The 25583-nt window shown below is 40.8% G+C and overlaps 1 long non-coding RNA gene across 1 annotated transcript in view; it reads right to left on the bottom strand.

Annotated features, from left to right (window-relative positions):
• Window positions 1–280: 280 nt before the first annotated feature.
• LOC117670347 (uncharacterized) overlaps window positions 281–25583 on the bottom strand; it is a 44632-nt gene continuing 19329 nt past the window's right edge. The window contains exon 3 of the long non-coding RNA XR_015731123.1: window positions 281–352. This is a non-coding gene — a long non-coding RNA (uncharacterized LOC117670347). The remainder of the gene's footprint in view (window positions 353–25583) is intronic.

Raw genomic sequence — 25583 nt, 5'->3', positions numbered from 1 at the left:
TTTTTCTTGAAACATGGTGTCAATTCAAATACCCTAAGAAAGGAAGACTGTGATGGAAGATAGCTTTTAATTTTTTTTTTTAAATCCCTAAAACTAGGTGCACCCTCCACTTCAAAGTCTTATTCCAATTTTTAAAAAAAAGAGGTGAAATGTTCACTCACCAAACTACAAACCACTGTTGAGGTTTATGTGATTTCCCTCCTCATACTGTCCAGCTATGGCCCAGTAGCTGGGCCATCATAGTGACATCAAGGTGCAAAGTACATGATACTTATCTTTCCTATTATGTGTTAGAAATGTGTGCTCTTTGATAATTCCAAGTTAAAGTTTTTTGTCTGGATGCTTCCAAAAGCTAATAAGAAAAAAAGGAAGGGAGGGGAAGGGAAGGGAAGAGAAGGGATGTCAATAGGTATCTAGGCAAAATACTACAACACTTTTCCTCTTTCATATTCACCCTATAAGTAAACCAAGCAGTGTGCAGAATTTTCTATTCCTTTTCTCTCCACTCCTCTCTCTCATATAAACAATGAACCAGAAAGCTCAGGAGCGTAAACCTCTAATCCCCATGACTGACCCAGATTTGATCTTGAAACAATGTTTTTCTTTCATTGATACATTATATAATTTTCTGATTTGCTTTCTTCCCACTGTCATACAAATACAGTATTTGAGAGTTTTGCTTTGCTTTCACTTGGGTTAATTAATAAGAATTACGTAGGTTTTTTTCTATTGACTGCCATCTAGGGGTCATGTAGACTTTTGCAACTCAGCTACAGTAGCTGCATCACATGAGATTCTGGACTGGAGAATAGAGAGGCTTAGAGACAATGGCCTTCACTTCTAGAATTCATTTCTGATCCTGTAGGGAGGAAAGGGGTGGTTAAAGATTATAGATAGTCCTTAACTTAACTTACGACAACAATTGAGCCCAACATTTATGTTGCTAAGTGAAACAGTTGTTAAGTTTTGCCCCATTTAGCAACTTTTTCTGCTACGGTTGTTAAGTGAATCACTGCAGTTGTTAAGTTAGTAACATAGTTGGTAAGTGAATCCAGCTTGCTCATTGACTTTGCTTGTCAGAAGTTTACAGAAGGTGATCACCTGACCCCACAACATTGCAACTGTCATAAATATGAGTCAGTTGTCAAGCATCTGAATTTTGATCACATGACCATGGGGGTGCTGCAACAGTTGTGAGCATGAAAAATGGTCAAAAATTACTTTTTTCAGTGCCATTGTACCTTCAAACAATCACTAAACAAACAGTTGTAAGGCAGTGGTGGGTTGCCCCTGGTTCGGACCGGTTCGCAAGAACCGGTAGTAAAACCAGTGGGAGGCTCCACCCACTGATCTGGACGTCATCATAGGTGATCAGAAGAGCGCGCGGAGGCGCAATGTGAACCAGTAGTAAAGGTAAGTAGAACCTACCCCTGTTGTAAGGTCTACCTTAACTGTTGTAGTCTTCTCCCGGGCTGAATTTTCCCCTTAGGAATTGTCCCTATTGGCTTGAAAATGTAGTAAGGTAAATGAAGGGAAGAAGCTGCACCTGGTGAATGGCTGCTTTTACCATTATACAAGATGCTGCCACAGATTGCCTTTCCTCATATCAGCACCTTCAATAATCAGATGTTGTGTTCAACATCTTGAGTATATGCACGTCAGTGAGAATTCATGCTTTCCTAATATATAGGTAGGATGTTTTCTCCCAGGGTGGGTTCTACTTATCTTTATTACCAGTTTGCAATGGGAGCGCGTGTGCTTATGACGTCTGGGTGGGTGGGCGGAGCCTCCCGCCGCTTTTACTACCAGTTCTCAAGAACCGGACAGAACCAGGAGCAACCTACCACTGGTTTTCTCCCTCTCTCACATCAACACCATTCAGTCCATTTATTAAAACTGAACATGGAGAAATTTATGACCCAAAAAAGCAAACACTTTTTTTTTTAACCCAAATCTTTTTTCACCAGTGGATTTCCCTGCCATCAGATGCAGATGCCATCACAGGGAGCTTTAAAAGATGGAGTGGGCCTGTTAGGCAAAGAGCAATAGGCTGTTGTGGTCCGCCAGCAGCCTGCGGAGCTGGCAGCGGAGTCGGATAGTGATGAGGCTGAGGAATAACAGGGGCCAGTCCTGGAGGCTGGGGAAGGCCCGGATGAGGGCTCTGCATCGGAGCAGAGATGGGGCCAGGGCCATCGGGGAGTGATGTGTGGACTTCAGAGCCTCCAGAGGCTGACAGTAGAGAGGCAGAGGAACAGGAGGAGCCTGTTCCTGATGCACGTATGAGAAGAGCTGCCAGAAGGCAGGAGCAGCTAAAGCAGAGAGGACAACTCGGGAGTAGGGCCAAGAGGGCCCCTCCCATAAGGCTTAAAAGACCAGCAACGGCTCTTGGCCTCTTTGCCAGAAAACAACGTTGAGAGATTTGCTTCTTGTTTCACTGTATTCATTTCTTGTTGGCATCTTCTGCTTCTGTACTTTTGCCAAGAAAAGCCTTTGGCAGTTTGCTTAATTATCCCAAGGTCAGTGATAAACTGAGGAATGGTGTTTTGAAGAATTTGCTTTAATTTAGTTTGGACTATGCTGAGAATGAGTTAATTCTCAGCTAATAAAGTCTGTTTTCGAACTGTTTGTATTTAATACTAACTACTTGGGCCTGGGTCACAACATAGGCTCTCAGAGGCTTCTAAGACCAAGAGTTATTTGCTATCTCTGGAACTGTTGGCAGCAGCTTACTTTAATGACATAACCTTATAATTCAATTCAATAGAATTGAAAATTCTATTTTCAATTCTAGAAAATAAAAAAAAAAATGACTTTTATATTGTGGTGATGAGATATTTAGCTGTTCTCAACAGACTGGAGATGCCTATCCATTATATCTTCTAACAAAACATTCCTGCAACAGCTGAGCTGCCCAGAGAACTTTAAGATTTTTCAGTCTTTTTCATCCAAACCGGGATTAAGAGGCTTTTAGGATTTAAGTAGCTGTGATGAATGGCTATGTTCATTGACATTAATGAGGCATGTTGATCAAGGGAGGATAGATTAAAAGGGCCAGAGCAACAAGGGTAGGATGACACAAGGTGCTTGAGGCAAAACATCTCCCTTTCTTCACAATGAAGTTTGCAGTTTGAAACGATCCAGAGTTTCCATTTGGGCTCCAGAATGGGAAATGTTGGTTTTATAAATTGTAGTTGGTCCAATCAAGCCAGAGATAAACTGAATTCCAATCTTGTATTCCAGCTAACTATAAACTTGAACAAATCACAGATTTCCCTATTTAAATGCAACCATTACATAGGAAAGGAAGGGGACTGAATAACACTTCTGTTGTGAGCTAGGTAGGTATGATCCAGTAGTGGAATTCATTTTTTTTTACTACCGGTTCTGTGGGCGTGGCTTGGTGGGCGTGGCAGGGGAAGAATACTGCAAAAATCCCCATTCCCACTCCACTCCAGGGGAAGGATTCTTCAAAATCCCCATTTCCTCCCCATTCCTGGGGAAAGGATATTGCAAAATCTCCATTCCCACCCCACTCCAGGGGAAGAGTATTGCAAAATCTCCATTCCCATCCCACTCTGGGGCCAGCCAAAGGTAGTATTTGCCGGTTCTCTGAATTACTCAAAATTTCCACTACCGGTTCTCCAGACCCTGTCAGAACCTGCTGATAGCACCCCTGGTATGATCTATAGGTGTCAGGCAAAGTAACCAAAAGCACTTGTGAAGAGTTTCAGCAGTGGTTTTATTGCTACCGGTATCTTACAAGAATCTTGTCATTCTGACTACATTCCCTTTGGAATGGCAAGATAAGGCTTCAAAGATTCTGGGAGAGATTTGTCTTGTGTTGTTTACTGCAGTGCAATGACACTAAACTCTTGACCCCTCCCTCTAGTCCACGGGTGTTAAATTTGTGGCGTCACGTTGCTGTCACGTGAAGTTTCGCATTGTTTTTTTCCCTTCACGGAGCTGAGGTAGGCATGGCCTGCGCGTGACGCATCCGGCCTACAGGCTGCCCGTTTGACACCCCTGCTCTAGTCTAACTGGAGATTCCGTCACAAAGAGATTGCACCCCAGTAAGGTGTAACATTTGTTCGTTGAAAATGGTGCTAGAAGACTCCAGATTTTCTGCAAGCATGCATACTTCAGTCCTAATAGCTGCATAGGGAAAGCATTTTCTTAAGAATTCCACACCTATTTCCATAATTTTCCAAAGTAACAAAGATTAATTCAGAAAGAAGCATCTTTCCACCTGGCTTCTGTGCTGGGAGCAATCAAATTGCATTTTTATGTGGTCATTTGCATAAAGGTGAAACCTCAGCTCTGTAAGAATGATCAAGACGGTATAGCTGTGATTGGGAAGATGTGACTATTGATACTTTCAGAATTATTCACTACACAAATCAACATCTGAAAGGGATGATGGCTCTCAAGGAGAAGGACTTTACTGGGAACAGGAAGCAATTTTTCATGCATTTTCCCTACCAACTTCCAAAATTACAGTAAATTGGCTTCTGAGTGGCATTGATATTATCAGTGCCCCTTTTCTGCTACCTAACACTATCATCTATCACGTTATCACCAACAGTTCGTATATTTGCCTTCTGCTAACAGAATAAAGCCCTTGTTTTGGATGCTTAATTGGAATGATTCAGAAACTTGTTTGGGGTAGAACCACATTCTTCCAACTGCTGCTTTCCAGATGCACTGAAGATACTTTTTTTTTTTTTAATTTGATTTATATGCCGCCCTTCTCCGGAGACTCAGGGCGGCTTACAATGCGTTAAGCAATACTTCCTCTACCACAGGGGTGAAATCCAGCAGGTTTTGACAGGTTCTGGAGAACCAATAGCGGAAATTTTGAGCAGTTCGGAGAACCAGTAAATACCACCTCTGGCTGGCCCCAGAGTGGGGTGGGAATGGAGATTTTGCAATATCCTTCCCCCAGGAGTGGGGAGGGAATGGGGATTTTGCAGTATGCTTCCTCTGGAGTGAGGTGGGAATGGAGATTTTACAGTATCCTTCCCCTGCCATGCCCACAGAACTGGTAGTAGAAAAATTTGGATTTCACCACTGCTCTACCAGCACATATCGGAACAATAGAATATGGCTTCAAGAGATCTATGTAACTGAAACTAGGTATTATTAACATATCAATCTAATAAATTAGCAATTTTCTGGCCTTCGCCCCGTTTCTAACGCAGTTGGGGGTGGAAATCTAATAGCAGTGGTTCTCCAATGTGATCTATTGAGTACAAGGGGGGCAGTAGGGTGTAGACACAGAAAAGGATTTATTCAGTGTTCTCTTTTTTGTCACTATGTCACTAGTCTTTGTCCAAGAGATTGATAATTGTCACTTCCTTCAGCCTTTCTTCCCAAACATCCAGTGCACAGAATGTCTTTGTTTCTCCTCCTGATAGGATGTTGTTAGCTAAATGTTGGTTTTACCTATTCTTATAATGTAATTCTTGTAAACGAATCTCCTGTTAAAGTTATAAAACTTGCTTTGCTCCTCACTGTTCAGGTTAGAGTCCTGCTCTCAGGAACACTCACTCCCACCCAGTGGTGGGATTCAGCTGGTTTGGCTGGTCTGAATGAACCGGTTGTTAAATTGCTAGCTGGCCCCGCACCCGCCCCTTCCAGGAGCCCCCACGTACCCCATTTTGACTCCCAGGTAACTGCAGGGAGGCCTACTAGGCCCAAAATGAGGTGCAGTGTTTGTGTGATGCGGGCCCCCCATGGCCCGTTTTTGCTCCTGGGGGGGGGGTGCAGGAGGCTGAGTGCTGCCTGTCACACCCCCTGGCCATGCCCACCCAGCCGGTCATTAGGGCAGAGAACCGGTTGTTAAATTATTTGAATCCCACCACTGCTCCCACCCAACTCCAGCCTCTAGCAATAGTGCTAAGCTTTTTGGCTCAGTTTTAATCTGTTCTATTTTTTATGGCATCATTCATAAATGGGACAGGGAAATGTAAACTGAGACATAACTCCATAATGGAATGGGGAGTGAAAAATTTCAGAGAAGGCATAATACAAAGCAGGTGGATTTTGCTTGGCCTTGCTCGTTAGATCATGATCCATAAGTACATCTTGGATTTGTGACAATGTAACACCACCATTGTTGTTTTCCCATCTCTCTTTCCCTGCTTCCACTCCAAAAGATCCCTTCTCCTTCTGGAGACATTGTTCCTGATTGCAAAAGACTTGAGCATTATTACCTGAAATTCGCCCCCCTCTAAATCGATTTCCTAGGAGGCAATTGGAGCAATGCTGGAGAATGTAGCTTAAGTATAGCCTCATAGACACAATATTTGTAGAAAAACATACTAGATTGCTTTTTCCATAAGCTTCTGGAGACAATTTTTATGCAGCTTCACACATCCCATGGAAATACACTGTTTCATGAGACGTTTAATCCTTAACTGTGTATTTAATGAGTTTCATACAATGAACACTTAATATTATTATAGTTTTGTGTCAACACAAAGCACATTGGCATGTTTTCCCAAGATATAAAATCTTACCGCCCTCCTGTAGCAGATCCTCCTGCAGGATAATTGACCACAATGTGAGTTACAGCCAGAATCCTAAAATCAACGTTGAGGGCAAATAATGAAAGGAAATGTCAAATATTGCACAATAGTGCTTTCATATAATAGAAAATGCTCATAAAGGGATCCAAGCCTACTGAATGACTAGGAATCCGCCTGCCGACTTCGGGGGCTTTTTTTTTTCTTGGCCACAAGAGGAAAATGGAACGATGTTGGCCTAGTTACGGTTGGCCATAATTCAGGAAAGCTCAGAAGATAGAGCAGAAGGACACCCAGTGGGAGTTTCCCATTTGTTTTCATTCAACAGCCTTTGATGCCAGACCACAGGCCACTTCCCAATGTAGCTCAGTTTAATGGCCAGCTTGGCAATTCAGCACCTGTAGGAGAAAGAAAAGAAGCGAGCTGAAGCAACCTCCCCCAACCTGGCACTCTCCAGATGAGTTGGAAGAGTACTTCCCATCATTCCCAGCCAGAATGTCCCCATGCATGGGTTGAGGAGGAGAGCACAAATTACGAGAGTCTGATTTAAAGAGACATGGCTGTTGGCAATCTCTGCATTTATTAAACAAGTCTCTGCATCAGGGGTGAAATCCAGCAGGTTCTGACAGGTTCTGGAGAACCGGTAGCAGAAATTTTGAGTAGTTCGGAGAACCGGCAAATACCACCTCTAGCTGGTCCCAGAGTGGGATGGGAATGGAGATTTTGCAATATCCTTCCCCCAGGACTGGGGAGGGAATGGGGATTTTGCAGTATCTTTCCCCTGCCATGCCCACCAAGCCACGCCCACCAAGCCAAACCACACCCACCAAGCCATGCCCTCAGAACCGGTAGTAAAAGAATTTGAATTTCACCACTGCTCTGCACCTTTCGTGACAAATGACTACTATGACAAGAGCAGAATGGTCAAAGCAATGAGGAAGCTTCTTGGATGAGAAGTGAAACGTCTTCAAAGAAAAAACAGAAAGTCCAGTTGCCTCTTAAAAAAGCACCTTTGGGACAATGGGGAGGAAAGGAGCCACCACCAAAATGTATATAGTATTTTGCCCATCCCTGTAGCAGAGGCCTTGGAAGCAATATAGCTGAAGGAGAGATATGGCTGCCAGGCAACTGTGGTTAGTGAATGGAAGCAGTGGTGGGTTTCAAAATTTTTTACTACCGGTTCTGTAGGTGTGGCTTGGTGGGCATGGCTTGGTGGGCATGGCAGGGGAAGGATACTGCAAAATCCCCATTTCCTCCCTATCAGCTGGGACTTGGGAGGCAGAGAATAGATGGGGGCGGGGCCAGTCAGAATTTTTACTACCGGTTCTCCAAACTACTCAAAATTTCTGCTACCGGTTCTCCAGAACTGGTCAGAACCTGCTGAAACCCACCTCTAAATGGAAGGCTTATCTGTAGCTGATAGGAGCTAGGAGGATCAGTGGCTAGTGTGAATTTCCACCAATGTGAACTTGAATCTTCTGCATTAGCAGTTTCTGTGCAGTTTCAACTGAGCCACTGGGCAGAGGACAAAACATAGCTTCAGCCTCAATGTGAGTAGAGGTTGCAAATATCTGGAGCTACTGGTACAAAGATGTTGCACTAACTGTGGCAGAAGGGAAAAAAGTCTGACATATATAGTAACAATAGCATTTAGATTTATAAACTGCTCCATAGTGCTTGACAGCACTCTCTAAGAGCTTTTCAAATGTCAACAATATTGCCCCCAACAATCTGGATCCCGATTTTACCGACCTAGGAAGGACGAAGGCTGAGTCAACCTTGAGCCTCCATCAGGATTGAATTTCAAACTGTGAGCAGAGTTAGCCTGCAATTACTGCATTGTGTGAGAGTTCAATCCTAGGTAGTGGCAGATGTTTTCTCCTAGGGCGCAAAGAAAAAAAAAATCTGCAAACTCCACATGGTGTCAGGAAGGGCATCTGCTCAGTAAATGCTCAGTTTCATCCAGTCGCCCCGACTCTACCTCACATTAAGGGATTACAGGGTTGTAAAAAGGTAGTTACTGCATTCTAATCACTGCACCATCAAGGTTCCTATGTAGCTATATATAAGATAAAGGTTTCCCTGTCAGTTGTGTTTGATTCTAGGGCACGGTGTTCATCTCTGTTTCTTGGCCAAGGGAGCAAGCATTGTCCAAAGACAATTTCCATGGTCATATGGCCAGCATGGATATACGCCAAACATGCACAAAACACTGTTACCTTACTACCAAAGTGGCACCTATTAATCTACTTGCATTTGCATGCTTTCAAACTGCTAGGTGGGCAGTAGGTGGGGCAAGTAACAGGAGCTAACTCAATGGTGAAATCCATTTTTTTTTACTACCGGTTCTGTGGGCGTGGTTTGGTGGGCGTGGTGTGGCTTGGTGGGCGTGACTTGGGCATGGCAGGGGAAGGATACTGCAAAATCTCCATTCTCTTCCCACTCCTGGGGGAAGGATATTGCAAAATCTCTATTCCCACCCAACTCCAGGGGAAGGATACTGCAAAATCCCCATTCCCTCCCCATTCCTGGGGGAAAAATACTACAAAATCCCCATTCCTTCCCCATTCCTGGGGGAAGGATACTGCAAAATCCCCATTCCCTCCCCACTCCTGGGGGAAGGATGTTGCAAAATCTCCATTCCCACCCCACTCTGGGGCCAGCCAGAGGTGGTATTTGCCGGTTCTCTGAACTACTCAAAATTTCCACTACCGGTTCTCCGAACTGCTCAAAATTTCCGCTACTAGTTCTCCAGAACCTGTCAGAACCTGCTGGATTTCACCCCTGAGCTAATCCCATTGCACGGAGCTTGGGTCTTGAACCTGGGCTGTCAATTCTCCAGCTGACAAGCTCAGCATCTTTAACTGCTGAGCCATTGCACCCCCTATATACCACATAAATGAAATAGAATTTAGCTTTTGTTCTGACTCTGCTGGATTGGGAGAAGGCATTTTCAGTCTAATGTTCTTGCTAGTTCATGCATCACACTAAGGCATCACATGGTTTCTTCAGTTTGGATTTGCCAGGAAAGATCAGAACATGGTTGTTGGAAACTCTGTTTCTATGGCTTAATGCAATGTGTCCTAGGTAACTGTGAGCTTATTGAACAAACTACAGTTAAAACAATACTGTGCTTTAGGCAATGTGAGAACTTGGCGTGTATGAAGTGATACTATCCTAATTCTAGGCAGCAAAATTGTCTTTTGTACTATTGGATGAAACCACAGACTCCTCATATACCTGAAGGAGGGGCTGTAAGCACACTGTGGTGGATGAGGGGAAATTCAGGAATTCCCCCTTGACTTATGATTGGATGAAATTAAATGGTGATACAAAATTGTATGACGTACATTATCAGCTGCTTGCAGGAAGACTTCAGTCTCAAAAGACGATTTCAAAATGCATTGAACAGTTATAACACCACAATATATTTCCTTTTGCTCCAAGATCCTTACATGAAAACTTGTCCGCAGTTTCATTTTCACAGATTGAGTGTAGAGGTGGATTTCAGCAGGTTCTGACCAGTTCTGGAGAACCGGTAGTGGAAATTTCGAATAGTTAGGAGAACCGGTTTTAGAAATTCTGACTGGCCCGGCCCCCATCTATTCTCCACCTCCCGAGTCCCAATTGATTGGGAGGAAATGAGGATTTTGCAGTAACCTTCCCCTGGAGTGGGGTGGGAATGGAGATTTTACAGTATCCTTCCCCTGCCACGCCCACCAAGCCACACCCACAGAACCGGTAGTAAAAAATTTTGAAACCCACCACTGATTCTGGGGCAGATCTTTTCCCTAACAACAACTTGCCTTGGGAATTTTATACATAAGGAAATGTAACTGAGTCCCATCTTTCTATGAGAGAATTTATGAAGATTACCTTAGTTAAGAGATAAGAGTAAGTTAAGAGATAAGGATAATTTTATTTAGCTTTATTTTTATATTCCTAGGACACAACTCTTAGCTGCATAGGTTGTAATTTCCAGTGTAAAAGGTACATTTCAAATTCAGTAAATCTGAGATTCTTTTAAAATAACCTATATTATTCCATTTTACAATAAAGTTCTTGAAGTATTCGTATTCATAGATGACTTCCTATTGCAAGAGATCAGTTTTGTCCCATGAAGATAGTATCTCGTTTATGCAATGATTGGTTATGTGTCATGAAGTTGTCAATTCCCAGCAACCATATAGACAGAGTTTCTCCATGATGATCTGTTCCTAACCAGGTCTTTCAGGTCTTCCAACGCAAACAGTACTTGAGTTTGCCCCTCTTGCTGGTGATCACCCTCTTCTTTCCACTTTTTCCAGCATTAGACCTTCTCCAGAGAAGCTATGTCTTTGAATAATGTGTTTGAAGAAAGATAATTTGAGCCTGGTCATTCATTCATAACTTGAGTGAGGACTTTTGAGTTGATTTGTCTGATAATCCATTTGCTTGTTTTCTTGGCTATCCACCATATTCTCCAACAACTTTTTTCCTATGATGCTTCTTCAGAGTTCAGCTTTCACTTCCACAGAGTGCCACATGCCTTGGATGATTCTGATCTTTTAAGTATAGATACATCAGGGGCAGTGGTGGGTTTCAAAATTTTTTACTACTGGTTCTGTGGGCGTGGCTTGGTGGGCGTGGCATAGCTTGGTGGGCGTCGCTTGGTGGGCGTGGCAGGGGAAGGATACTGCAAAATCCTCATTTCCTCCCAATCAGCTGGGACTTGGGAGGCAGAGAATAGATGGGGGTGGGGCCAGTCAGCATTTTTACTACCGGTTCTCCGAACTACTCAAAATTTCCACTACTTGTTCTCCAGAACTGGTCAGAACCTGCTGAAACCCACCTCTGATCAGGGGTGTCAAACTTGATTTCATTGAGGGCCGCATCAGAGTTGTGTTTGACCTTGGTGGGCCAAAGTGGGCATGGCCAGAGTGGGTGTGGCCAGTTCAACGTCACTCATGTCAGGGGCACCTTTGGTGGCCCGAGTGCTCTGCTAGTGAAAATGGGCTCCCGAGCTCTATTTCTGACTGCGACAGCCTCCTGCAACCCTCTGTCAGAGAAAACAGAGCTGAGAAGAGCCGTATGCAGCCCTCATGAGCTTCGTTTTCAGCTGTGATGGCCTCCTGCAACTCTCTGCCAGGGAAAATGGAGCTTGGGAGGACCACATATGGCCCTCCTGAGCTCTGTTTTCACTGGCAGAGGCACTGCAGGCCAGTCCGCTGTTTCCAGGGGGGCCCCGCGGGCCTGAGATACACCATAGCATTTGAATATTTTTTATAATGGAAAGCTTTGAATGTTCTGGCTTGGATACACTGCAGGCCAGATGCTTTCTAAGGCCTATCCTAAAATAACAATAGACATTTCTAAAGTGGACAACAGGAAACTAACTCTATACTCCTTTCCACAAACCATGCATGAAGAGTGGACATTGGTTTTATAAACACATACTTTCTTCAGCATGGTACCAATATAAAGTTCCAAACTTCCTTTAAAACTAGTGCTAGGGAAGCCTTCATTTTGTCATATGCATTAATTCAGTTGGCACATTACAATGTTAAACTGAATGACATTATTACAAAGCTGTGCTAAGAAGTGTTGACAGGTCCATATGGTAATTTTACAATGTATAATGAACACAGACTCTTTTCTTGCAGAAATTTATAGTTCAAATCTATACCCAGGATATCCAGTTTTATTTCTAGAAACTTAAATTGACTTATTACGATGTAGTGAATGTATAAATTAGTTCCAGTAGTTAAACTGAAACATTTCCCTACAGACTCAATTAGACTCATTAATCTACTGTGTAGACCTGTAAACGGTCCATTGTTCTTTCTCTCTTCCCTAAAATGTCAAAAACTATTTCCCCAAGTATAAAACATTTTTTTCTACAAAATTTATTTTAAACTGAAAGAATTATTTAAAAAAATTTCAAACTCCAGACCCCACATTTAATTGCCTCACTTTTTCTATTATAGAAAAAAAAAAAAAGCTAATTTTATGTCACAATTTAGTGGGATCCTGGCTTGCTTTAATATTCTATTAAACTTGAGTGTTCCAGGGTTTTAAAAGGGATCATTTTTCCAATATGCTCTCTGATGAACAAATTAGCTGCCAAAGACACTTGCTGTTTTCGAAAATTGCAATAATGTGTATATTGTTATGAGAAGTGGCACTGGAGAGATCAAAAAGATAAAGATAATAGCCAATCAGAATACAGGAAGAACCCAAGCTTTAAAAAAATTGATTAGCGCACAAATAAATATTTGTTGTTGACTTTCAAGAGAAAGATATATAGAAGCACAAGGAATTTATAAATTTGGGACTTTTTCCCCACAGTAATTTTATTAAGAATTATATTAAACAGATAAAACTTAATAAAAAAACCTAAGAAGAATATATTTTTAAAAAGACAGTGTGAAAAAAAAGACATTCCCCCATGAAAAAAAGATAGTAAGGAAAAGAAAAGAATAGTCCACATTCTTTGGGTACATTATTTGTATGCTTTTTTTTAATCATCATCAAATTCTACTTGAAAATCCAGTAGTTTTTATCTCTTTCTTGTAAATTGTGATTTGTAGGGTACATTTTGGTGGTCTTCAGTGGAACTTGTTCATTTTCTGTAACAAATTTTAGTTACAGTAAAGAGTTAAAAAGGGCTGGACCTCTCACCCCCTATCAAAAGTACCAAGCCCTGTGTTACACAGTTGGTGATCACCTTTAAAGCCCTTCATGGCATGAGTCCAGGTTATTTGAGGGAGCCACTCACCCCACTGGGATTGGCCTGTACCACTTGGGCCAGCAGAAGAGGCATGCTGCAGATCCCGTCAGACCGATTATTCCAGCTGGTGAGGTCCAGGAGGAAGGTCTCCTCTGCTGTTGCTCCTGTCCTCTGGAACATCTTACCCCCCCCTTCCCCCTCCCCCGGTGTGAAGTTGGCCCTAACCCTCCTAATTAAAACAATGTAATTTTGCCTGTGGCCACACTGATGTGTCAGCGCTTTGAAGCTGGCCAAGTCACTTGCTGATAAATCAATCAATCAATCAATCAATCAATCAATCAGGAAACAGATTCATATGGACTATAGTTACAGAATCTTGAAATCCTGTACGCTTTCCTTTTCTTCCTCTGGTTTCTAGAAAGAATAGAATAGAATAGAATAGAATAGAATAGAATAGAATAGAATAGAATAGAATAGAATAGAATAGAACAGAACAGAACAGAACAGAACAGAACAGAATTTTTTATTGGCCAAGTATGATTGGACACACAAGGAATTTGTCTTGGTGCATATATATATATACATAGAGTCAGATTGAATTTATTCTAATCCTTTATTCATTTTCCAGGCTTAAAACTACCGCACACAGTAGTTTCTCCAAGGTCATCTCTGTGGCTGACTGCACTTGAGATAGATATAAATCAAAACCTAGATTATGACTTGATACAACTTGCACCTGTGTTTTTACAGTTACATCGTGTGATTTACAATATTTCACATGCTGTGCGTTAGCGCCCTACCTGTAAGGCTTGACTGGGATAGGAAGCATCAATGTACCAGATCCCTAATGTCGCTCAGACTGGTGTGGTGAACCAAGAGCTCTCATGTGATCTACTTATTGCATCCCCATGGAGTAAGCTCCTTGGTTTTACATTGTAGGAGCTCAGGAAGTGGAGGATTGAGGACATATCTCCCACAGATTGGAAAGTTGAATGGAGAATATATTACTCACCTCAACAATGATATCATTGCCTTCTGTGGATTTCTGTATGGTGGTGAAGACCTCTGCACCATTCTGGACCAAGTGCAGCCTCTGAGTGGTGTTTTCATACCCAATCCTAAGCTGTCCAAACCAGTGTTTTTCAAACTTGGCATCTTGCAGGTGTGTGGGTATCCAGAATTCTCCAGCATGATGGCTTGGGAATTCTGGGAGTTTGTTTATTTATTTATTTATTTATTTATTTATTTATTTATTTATTTATTTGTCCAATTTATATGTCGCCCTTCTCCGTAGACTCAGGGTGGCTTACAATGCATTATAGCAATAGCCTGCATACTTTTTTGTCTATACCTGCTTATTAGGGCTTTCGCCCCCCCCAGCGGTGTTGTTCTATATAAAGTTGGCTTATTGCCCCCACAATCCAGGTCCTCAATTTACCTACCTCGAAAAGATGGAAGGCTGAGTTGAAGTCCACATACCTTAAAGCTGCCAAGGTTGAAAAACATTAATCTAAGAAATACTGTCAACAAGCTTTCCCAGTGCCCGCATCCTGTGAGGGTTTAACCACTTCATTTTCACTTTAGGACTGGATTTAAAACCTACTAATTGTAGGTAGTAACTGCTATGTTGCTTGCTTCTTCCCTTACTAAAGCTCTCTCGCTGAACTTAAATGACTACTACATAGTTGCACACTGATTCATTTCATTAATCCAATAAATTTGAGGTGTAGAATTTAGGTTGCTTTCCTCGGGAAATTATGTTGTGTGGCTATTATTTTGGGAAATTGTTCCTCCTTTCTCTTTCTCTAGCCATTGTCTCACCCTTTTCTTTAGTTTAACAATGCAATCAGTGATCTTATATATACATTTTCCCAAAAACCCCATTGATTGAAGGGGATCATGCAGGCAATTGTGCCATGTGTGATAAAGTTAGTAGAGTCATTGAACAAGAATTATTATGCCATAATATCTATACAAGACTTTACTGATTTTATAATACTGTCGGGATAGTAATAATCAACTAATAGTAGTAGTAGTAGCAATAGTTGAAGAAGTAATATTTCCAACTCATTTTTAATGATACCAAAATAAACTTCTAACACTGCAACATCACAGTGGGTTACATGCAAATAATATTTATTTATGTCTTGGCACAAGATAGCTAATCAATCCCCATGAAATAGAAAAAAAACTTTGAATTATAATCACACTAATTTCCATTGCAGATTATTACCAGTAGCATGCTTAACAAGATGACAATAAAAACTACCTCACATTGAGTCTGGGTGCTGTTGATTCTGTGTACATGTTTCCATAGTTTTATTGGCAACAATATAGAAACTAGAGCCCTGTATTTTATTGGCAACAGTACAGAAACTAGAACCACTTTATCTTAACCATTACAAATACTAACCAGGATTGAACCTGCTTCATTTTAAAACTCAGCTTGGTGGTGCCATCTACTATAGACAACATGTTTAATATATGGCAAGTTATCATATCGATAATACCACCCTCCCAAAACAAGAAGGGGGTGACATTAAATCAGGGCTCTCCAACCTTGGTAACTTTAAGACTTGTGGACTTCAACTCCCAGAATCCACAAGTCTTAAAGTTGCCAAGGTTGGAGACCCCTGCATTAGATGACAAAATCAAAATATAGCAGCCCTTTAGCAGGAACATGATAACACTGCAGCCTCTTCTAACTACTAGATGCTCTCTGGCATTAGTGGGTTTCAATAGTTATAATTCCTAGCCAGCCGGGTTGGGAGGCAGAAGATTTATGGAAGCCAACATTTAAATTATCTGGAAGTCAGCAAACTGAGAACCAGTAAATTTGATGAAGAGAAGTAGGAAGGTATCTATTCAGGCTTCAGTGACAGACTATCAGAATGTACTATATGCCTTACAGTGGACTTTACCATAAAAGAATAAATATTATTATTAGTGAAATAATAACTTAGTAAAATCATACAAGAGAAAGAGATTTATAGAGTTGGAAGAAAAACAAGAAAAGTAACAATTGAAAAGCCATACATTTTCTAAATTAGAAAACCAGATTCCCTAAATTCTTTTATGAACAATATACTGTCTGTCTGTCTGTCTGTCTGTCTGTCTGTCTGTCTGTCTGTCTGTCTGTCTGTCTATCTATCTATAGTTCCAGAACTATAATTGCACTCAACAATGAACTAAAGGGCCACCATCAGTAAGCTGTTGGACAGCATTACTTGGTCTGTTGTGTGGATGTTTGGATGGTTTAGGGGTGGAGAATTGTGGTGGGTGGGAGTGTGTTTGGGGATTATTATGTGTGTTGGACCTGGTCTTTGGGTGTTAAGTGAATTTCGTTGTATGGGTATACTGTGTATACACATACAATGACAATAAAGTTATTATTTATTTATTTATCATCTATATCTATCTATCATCTATCTATCTATCATCTATTATCTATCTATCTATCTATCTATCTATCTATCTATCTATCATCCATCCATCCATCCATCCATCCATCCATCCATCCATCCATCATCTATAATCTATCTATCATCTGTCTGTCTCCTTTGAGATGTTGTTATTGGTAAAAACTTCATGCCCTTCTGAATGTTTAAATTGGGCAAAGTGCTGAAAAAAGAAATGATACCTCCAAAGATTTTGCATTACAACTCTCAGAATTACAGACTGTTCGCTGTGATACCTGCAGTTTATGATAATTTTAGCTCCAAAATCTGGAGGGTTATTTTGCCTAACTTCTAGTTGAAAAACAATAGTAGCAAAGAGGATTCCATGATAGATGTCATTCTTTCTCTCTCAGCCTCCTGCTCCATTGATTGTCTTTGCCAAGGTCACTGAAGTTTCAGAACTGTCCTCTTGAACTGCTTCTTCCTACCCCTTAGTCTTTTAGGGTTCTGAACCCCCTCCCCCCCCAGAATTACACAGTTTGGCCACTGGCACCTTTGGTGTTCCCCCATGGATTAAATGATCTTGATGTATTGTAAAATGACACCCAGCGTAGATTTGAGCATGTTTGTGATGATGTGTTTGGTCCTTGTAGACCCCTAGGATTGAGGAGACTAAGAAGAGGACTCCTTCTTCCCCTCCCTCCTGTATCTTCAGCTTTAAATACATAACGGCTCTGAGTGTAAATCGCTTGTCAGTCCATGGTAAATGTAACAACGTTATAATCGGAGTTGGGTAGGGGAAAAGAAATAAACTCTAGATAATCTTTTTGGGCCATATTCTTGGCACCCTCACACACTGGAGACTGACAGGTCCTTCACTTGAGTGACAGGTGTCCTTTGAAATGCCTGCGAATCCGTATCTGTACAGACTGTTGAAATGCATATTTCCTTATCGTAACGGAATGGATGGGCAAGATAGGTGCTGTTAACATTGCAAATAGCTCCCGAATTATTCATTGTCGGTTCCAGGCGAAGAATGGGGGAAAGTTTTATTATTCACCACACACAATAGCAGGACGCTTAATGATTCTCAGTTACCCTGGCAGAATTGTCTGTCGACTTCAGGCACTAGCAATGGGTGACACAGGTCTGGCCAAGTGTTAGAGCAAGATCATACGTCCTGGTCCCATTTTAATTTCTAATACATTAATCTTTCCCTCACAGATGCACAATGAATATTCCACAGTCCCTTGTTTGTCAGGAGCTGTCTGGCTTTCATCTATTCAGGTGGTTTCATTGACTGTGAAAGCTTGCTTAAAAAGCCTGATCAGTCAATGACAACTGTCTCACAATAGCAGTGCGTTAATGCTTCCTCTTTTTTTTTCTTTTCAGGCATCTGATAGACAACTCTGACACCTGATCTCTCGGGACCTTGCGGAGTCACTCAGAGTTCTTAAGAGACTTCCCTTACTTTATTATTCCCGAAAAGAATTGTCACAGGTGAGTGTATCGCACTTTCTCAGGAGCTGAACTCGACCCCCTCCTCCCCAAATCTATTTCATTTGCACCAAGAGATGTTGGGTGGTTGTTGGTTTGTTTTTTGCTCCTTCTCTGAATTAAAATGGATTAAGTTGGCTTACTGCTGTTCTACAAGCAAGCTGCAAGCGCCACATGATTCATTTTTTAATTTTAATCCTTTGTCTTAGCCTGTTAATTGCAACTGTTTAAAGTTATCCTGAGGTGCACATTGTTGCTAGCTGGATCCAAAAGCTTGTAAGCTTTGTCCTTACTTTTGCAAACGTTGACCCTCCGATTGTTAATTCAGCTGGTGTCAGTGCATAACACCAGGCTAGGGTGATGTGTGTTTTAATTTTTTGTTTCTTTTAATTCTGCTTGTATATAATTAAGTAATAATTGCAGAGAATGGGGCACAGAAAAATGGATCTTCTCCACTGAATAGATTTTTTTTTCTTATAAAGGAAAAGATACCATGATAATGGAATTGGGATACACAGATCATTTCAGTTTATATAGAATTGCACGCTCTTCAGTTGTGCTGTTAAAGTATACATTTTGAAAAAGTTTCCAGAAGCTCCTGCTCCCATTCCCAAGGTCTTCATTTTAGTGTTAGGTTTACTTTTGTTCTAAAACCAAGCTGCCATATATGCGAGTAGAGCACAAAACAACAAGCCCATGGGGAAAGAGCCGACACTGACAAATTACCTTTTGTTTGATTCAGGATCTTGTCTTCTGCTTTCTTCCCCTGAAATCTGTAACAAACCACCTGCTGAAAATTGCAAATTCCTCAGAGTTCTGGAAGTGATTCCATCCCATGTATTCCTAAATTAGTAGGACTTCCATTTTGAATTTAGGTGGCTAAAATACATCCCTTGGTTTTCATACACAAGCAAATCAAATTTAGAATTTGAATAATTCAGATCCAGAGAGTTTGCTGAAGAATGAAATTGTGAAAATAGACAGTTTACATCAGGAATCCTTTCCTCACATTCCGTCCATCTTTTCTTTGTCCTTTACTTCTCTTGTCCCTTTCCCCCCCTTTTTACCTAGTTTAGTCACCTACTTTGCATAATGAAACAAGCAAGCTCAGAGAACACCAAGGACCCGTCTTTCCTTTTTGTTACTGGGAAGCGGAAGTGCTAAACTGAGAAGGCTCCTCTGTCATTTCCGGCCTGGTTGGAAACAGAAAGTCTTGTGTCTTAAGAAAGTAAATAAATTTTTGTGCGATTTTGTGCGATTCAATTTCAGGAATTCGAGAGGATTGGATTGTCCTAATAAAGGTCTGATAAGCTTTTTTCCTGAGAGAGCCTGGGAAACTTTCACAAATTAATGAAATTATTAACATGACCTCAGGAAATGGAATTGTAGAAGTGAAACTTCAGGGCTCTGATCTTATTGATGCCTTTGTAATAGAGTGGTACTATATTCTCCCAAAGATGATGTTATACAAAAGGATGGAAGTATGGGCTGCCGTACAAACCAAGAGAAGCTACTCATCCATCCACCTTCTGAAATTTGTTTCAATCGATCCATCTTTCTCTCTGAACTCCCCTGTGCTCCATCTGCTTCTCAGTTGCTTTGTGGACAAATTGCACTAAGTCAAAATGTTGCTTCTTTCCACATGGTTTAGTTTGTTGCATGATCTTAACCATTGTGGTTTATAGATCTCAGTAATGAAGTGTAACAGAATGGCTCAAACAACGTTTTCTAGCTTCTAAACAATTTTAAATGATCTCATATAATGGTCTGGCCAAATCCCCCGCATCGCACCCATTACCCCATATTTCTACTTCTATGCTCTAGAAAAAGTTGGTACATTGCAGGAGACGTCAAATCTAGAAAAAGATCAGAAGCAAGTTCCCTGTTGTCTGATAAGAATGAACAAAATGTGTCTTAAAAAAAACCACGTGTAGAAATAATAATGCACTTTACAATGAAAGTTTGTCACTGACAGACCTATTGTGTGAATTTGTGGATGACATTATCTAAATCTGGACTGCAACTGTCACAGGCAAGGATTGTGTCACAATTTCACACAGCTTTAGTCTTTTGTCATACTGCTTATATATGGACAGATGATGACCTTTGGCACCCCAAGTTATGTGTGTGTGTATGTGTCTTATTGCATGAACCCAGTCTATTCGTTTACAATTCAGTATATTATTTTACAAAGCCAGAAAAGAATTTAAATCAGTGTCTGGTTGAATGAACATTTGATTTTACAGAAAGCTTACGGTATAGCATTGTGTAATAAATATCTTGCTCTACACATTACTATTCCTCCTTCTCCCCCTCTTCTTCCTCCTCCTCTTCCCCCTCCCCCTCCCCCTTCTTTTTTCACATTCAAACTTTTTTTTATTTCATTCCTCAGTTCCTCTGACTCCCTGTCAATGAGATTCAGGACTTCTGAACATGGTGGGCATGTGCTCAAGATCATATCACTTTGTTGACTTCGTTCTTCCACTTTAGCTTGACTTGAATTTGTACATGAGCACTTTGTAATCTGTTCCACAGCCATGTCTTTGCTATTATAACTGAGCTGTTCACCCCCTTGCACCAACAATATAATCAGTTTGATTTCTGTTTCTCCATCTGGCAATGCCCATGTTTGTAGGCATCATTTTGTCATTTGTCATTTTGTTTTGGTTGCTTAATGTGTTAGCAATGAATAAACAATTGGATTGGATTGTACAATTGGATTGTAAATTAATAAATGGTTGTGTTTCATTTCTGTTCCCTAGACCATACAGTCCATTTGATCCTCATAGTATAAGAATAATTGTTTGGCTCATAATATAATTGTTTACTCTGTTAAAAATTATCTTATAATGCATTTTTCCCATTTCTTTTCAAATAGCAATAGTACTTAGACTTATATACCGCTTCATAGTGCTTTTAAAGCCCTAAGCGGTTTACAGAGTCAGCATATTGCCCCCGACAATCTGGGTCCTCATTTTACCCACCTCAGAAGGCTAAGTCAACCTTGAGCCGGTGAGATTTGAACTGCCAAACTGCAGCTAGCAGTCAGCTGAAGTAGCCTGCAATACTGTACTCTAACCACTGTGCCACCTGGGCTAGGAAGTCGCTTCTGTCCATTTGGGGTATGAGGCAAAAGCTGCATGTTCTCCATAGAAGGGGACAAGGCGAGCCCCCTTTGGAAAAAGATCAAATGAGAATCTGAAGTTGCTAAAATAATTGAATACCCACCACCACAACTAGCCCATGTGGCAGATTCCACACAGCCCTTCAAATCATGATTTAGATATCTTTCCTCTGAGAAAGAAAGCCTACACTGAATTTGCCAGTCCCTCAACTTGCAGTGTGCCATGTTGTTAATATTTGCCTTTTATACTTTTGTAGATTCCCCCCCCTCCTTAACACAGGGATCAATACCTTTTCAAGGTATTAACAGGTATTGTTATGTTATCAATCTGCTCAAATGAACATAATAGAATTTTTTAAAAAAATATTCAAAAAATGAAAAATAACTGACAATCCTTACGAGCTTAGAAATCTTGAGAGGTGTTGTGGTCTCATAAGGTTTGGGGTATTTTTAATTTTTTTAAAAAAAATATAACACCAATTAGGCACCAATTTTGCCTAAATTTAGTACTCTTCTAAAATAAAGACACAAATAAAAAGAAAAAAAAATCAACCTCCCCAAATGGAGTTCAGTGAGCATTGTTTAGGCTGACCCATCAGTGTCTGTCCCCCCGCCTTAGGCATTCATTTACATCAGGGGTATCAAACTCAAGGCCCCTGTGTGGCCTGCGATGTGGTTGGATCTGGCCCATGGGGCGATCCTGGAAAATGTAAGTGGCCGGCCCACATTACTTCGGCCCGGTCTACCCAATGCAGCTTTGGCCCGGTCTACCCAATGCGAAGAGGAAACATGCCAGCAGTTTCAAGAGTGGTGTCAAGCTGGCCACGCCCATCCAGTTGGCCACACCCACCCAGCACCCTGAGGTCAACCATAGCTCTGATGTGGCCCTCAATGAAATTGAGCCCTGATTTAGATGAAAAACTTTTGTATATGCGAAATCTTAATAAAGAGGATTTCACAGAGATTTCATTGAGTCTAAACCGTTTCCTCAGCTGTTTATAAATTGTTCACCTGCTCTATTAGAAATTAACAATGGGTTGAAGCCAAGTCATGCATCTTTAGGTCTTCCCATTGTACTTTCCTACGTTATCTGTGTAGATAATTTATATTGTTTGCTGTGATTAACCCAGCATCCCTACTAAGAATATAATGTGCAGTCCCACCCCACTTTCTAGCATTTAAGTGTTCTTTGGCATTGAAAATGGTCTGACTAGGTATATGACAATTCTCTATTTTTTAAGAAGGCAAGCCAAGCTTCAAGAGGCAGTATAGGCTGTATTACTCATTTGTAGGAGAGAGAACTACTGATGAAACTGAACTTTAAAAACACAAGGAGTAGCAGAAAACAGGTGCAAAAAAGAAGAGCTGGCAAAGTATGGAAAAGTAAAGGAAGATACCCACATCTTGTTATTCACGTGGAAGAAGACCATAGGAGAAGGTGAGAATCTTGTATTTTTGTGCCTAGGATGCTTGCAGGTGGGCTCTGTTCAACAGACTGCAATTTATTATAAATCATATTTGGAGGGGGAAAAGTGTTAATTATTTTATGAAGAACAACATGCTTCCTTACGTAGAGCAGAGGGGAAAAAATCTTTAACTGCTTGGTGTTTTTTTTTTCTTGTGGAGTTTACTTATGATTAAATAGGTGTGTGCACATACCATACTTGGAGGAAAAATCAGAAGAGAGAGAGAGTGTGTGTGTGAAAAAAAAGCTTTGTTAACATTGCACTGAAGCTGGCCTCTGCTCTCCATAAAAGCTCATTATAAAAAGATTATGAACATATAACAATATGTTTTAAGTGGGTGGCAATGATCCATAAAATTAGTGTGGCTAATTAGCAGATCAAATCTTTATGAGAACTGGATCACTTTCATATCCTTGGGTAGTTTAATTCTGGAGGTATTTTATTATCTACATATGTTTAGCAAAATTAAAATAACAGTATAAAATGTTCAGAGGGATTAAAACAACACTGAAATGAAACCAAACAAAAAAAAGGTTGATTTTGCTAATAGATGAACAGAGAATCCAAGTGTTGATATAACATTGCACAAAATCTAGAGCAAACAGAGTCTGAATCCCAGTCTCATTTCACATGTAATTAACCTTTCTCAATCAGGCTAAGCATTCTCATTTCTCCTTCTCCATCGCTTAGTACCCACATCCTTGGGTTGTTGGGTTTTTTTTTTGTGTGGTTACAGGACAAGTCTCCGTGCACAGGTGTCCTTTTCTATCCATCATTGCTGGTGTGTATCTACTGTAGTCCAGTATTCTTTCTCTGCTTTCATTGGGAGACATCCAGCCCAAAATTGGTATTTTCTATTATTTTTCATATAGATGGATATTTTTCTTAATCTCAGACATTGAATGTTTTTTTAGTTCAATTCAATTCAAATCAAATCAAATCTTTATTGTCAGTGTACAACATATGTACAATGAGATTGGTTGAGCTCCCTCAGTGCACCCCCCGCCAACACAATACAACTCAGTGAAGACAGAAAATCACTAACCCAATAAATCATATTAACAAAACACCCAGTCCTGTTGCATCAGTGTGAACATGTTACACATTGTGCCGGCCCTGCAGTCCATCGTACTACATAGTTATGATGTTATTTCTCATTCAGGAGTCTGACAGCCCATGGATTAAAAACTGTTCCTCAGCCTGTTTGTGCAGCTGGCTATACTTCTATATTTCCTTCCCGATAGTAGGAGGGTAAAGAAATGGTGACCAGGGGGAGACTCGTCCCTGACCGCATGCCTTTGTACATGTGCATTCGTTCCTACCGTGTTTTCCCCAAAATAAGACCCTGTCTTATATTTTTTTGAACCCCGAAATAAACGCTTGGCCTTATTTTTGAGGAGGTCTTATTATTTTGAGGAGTGTGAAGCAAGACGGGGCTCCTCTTTCCATCTTACCTGATTTCCATTTCTGTCTCCCTAACCCTATCCAGAGGAAATGGCAGGGACCGGCTGCACATGCATTTAAATATTTTTGGGGAGGGTTTATTTTCAGGGGGGGTTATTTTAGCGCATGCGCTCAAAAGCTCGATTGGGCTTATTATCCAGGGAGGTCTTATTTTCGGGAAAACAGGGTAGATGTAGTTTGCCAAAAAGTGTGTTTCTTGGACTTTAGTAAGGTACCTACAGGAGCTGAATTAGGAACTGGTGGAATGCAAAGATTTAGCTTCTTCCTTAAAACAAATAAGCAGATGAATTTGACAAAGGGGGACTTGTGTAAACATCTTTACAGTTTCTCCCTTGAAAACAATTCTCTTCGGGAATTTTACATCTGTCAAGGAGCCTGCAAGTTTGCATTTGAAGGCACCAGGGTGAGGTCTGATTCATAAAAAGAAGTGGGAGGTGTTATTTTGGAGAATCGTTTGATAGCTGTTTCAGAAACTGCTCATTCTCTCTCAAGAAGAAGAAAAAAAAAACAATGTCAGAAGCAAAGAATCAAGATCACAGGTAAGCTCCAGTTCAGAAGATTTATTACTCAAGCCCATGTACAAGAATCTTGTAGTAGTTTAGAACTACGCCGTCTAAACTACGTAGTTTAGAACTACGCCGACTTCAGTCTGACCTAAGCATAGTACATAAAATTATCTGCCACAATGTCGTTCCTATCAATGACTTCTTCAGCTTCAACCACAACAATACACGAGCAAATAATAGATACAAACTCAAGGTAAACCATTCCAAACCCGATTGCAGAAAATATGACTTCAGTGACAGAGTGGTCAATGCCTGAAATGCACTACCTAACTCTATGGTTTCTTCCCCAAACCCCCAAAACTTTAACCTTAAACTGTCTACTGTTGACCTCACCCCATTCCTAAGAGGTCTCTAAGGAGCATGCATAAATGCACCAGCGTGCCTACTGTCCCTGTCCTAATATTTCTTTTTACTTACTCCTTTCATGTATTCAAATTATGCTTATACTTTTACCTGTTATCTTACATATGCTTGACAAATAAACTTATGACTTATGAGCACCAGGCAGAAAAGCAATTGCCAAATTGCTGATTTTATGACATTGATACAGAAATATCTACAATATCTGTAAAAGAGCCACTATTGAGACCTGGGAAATTCCTGGGAAAGAAAGTGGGAGGATAAATGGCTTGTAAAATTAGATGGAGAGCCCTGGTTTATTTAACAATAGTTTGTTGAAGAAGCCACTACAGGCCAGGTCTTCATATTAGATAATCCAGGTTATGGCTTAGATTAGAGTACAAAGTGTGAAATATGTCGCTGGATATAGTAGCACTTCCTCTCAGATAAAATGCATGCAACTGCTGTCTTAGAAGAAAGATAAATATAAATACAG

Source organism: Pantherophis guttatus, chromosome 1, assembly GCF_059756535.1.
Source record: "Pantherophis guttatus breed Tessera chromosome 1, ASM5975653v1, whole genome shotgun sequence".
In the NCBI taxonomy this organism is placed as follows: domain Eukaryota; kingdom Metazoa; phylum Chordata; class Lepidosauria; order Squamata; family Colubridae; genus Pantherophis; species Pantherophis guttatus.
This window is presented reverse-complemented; position numbering and strand designations above follow the sequence as displayed.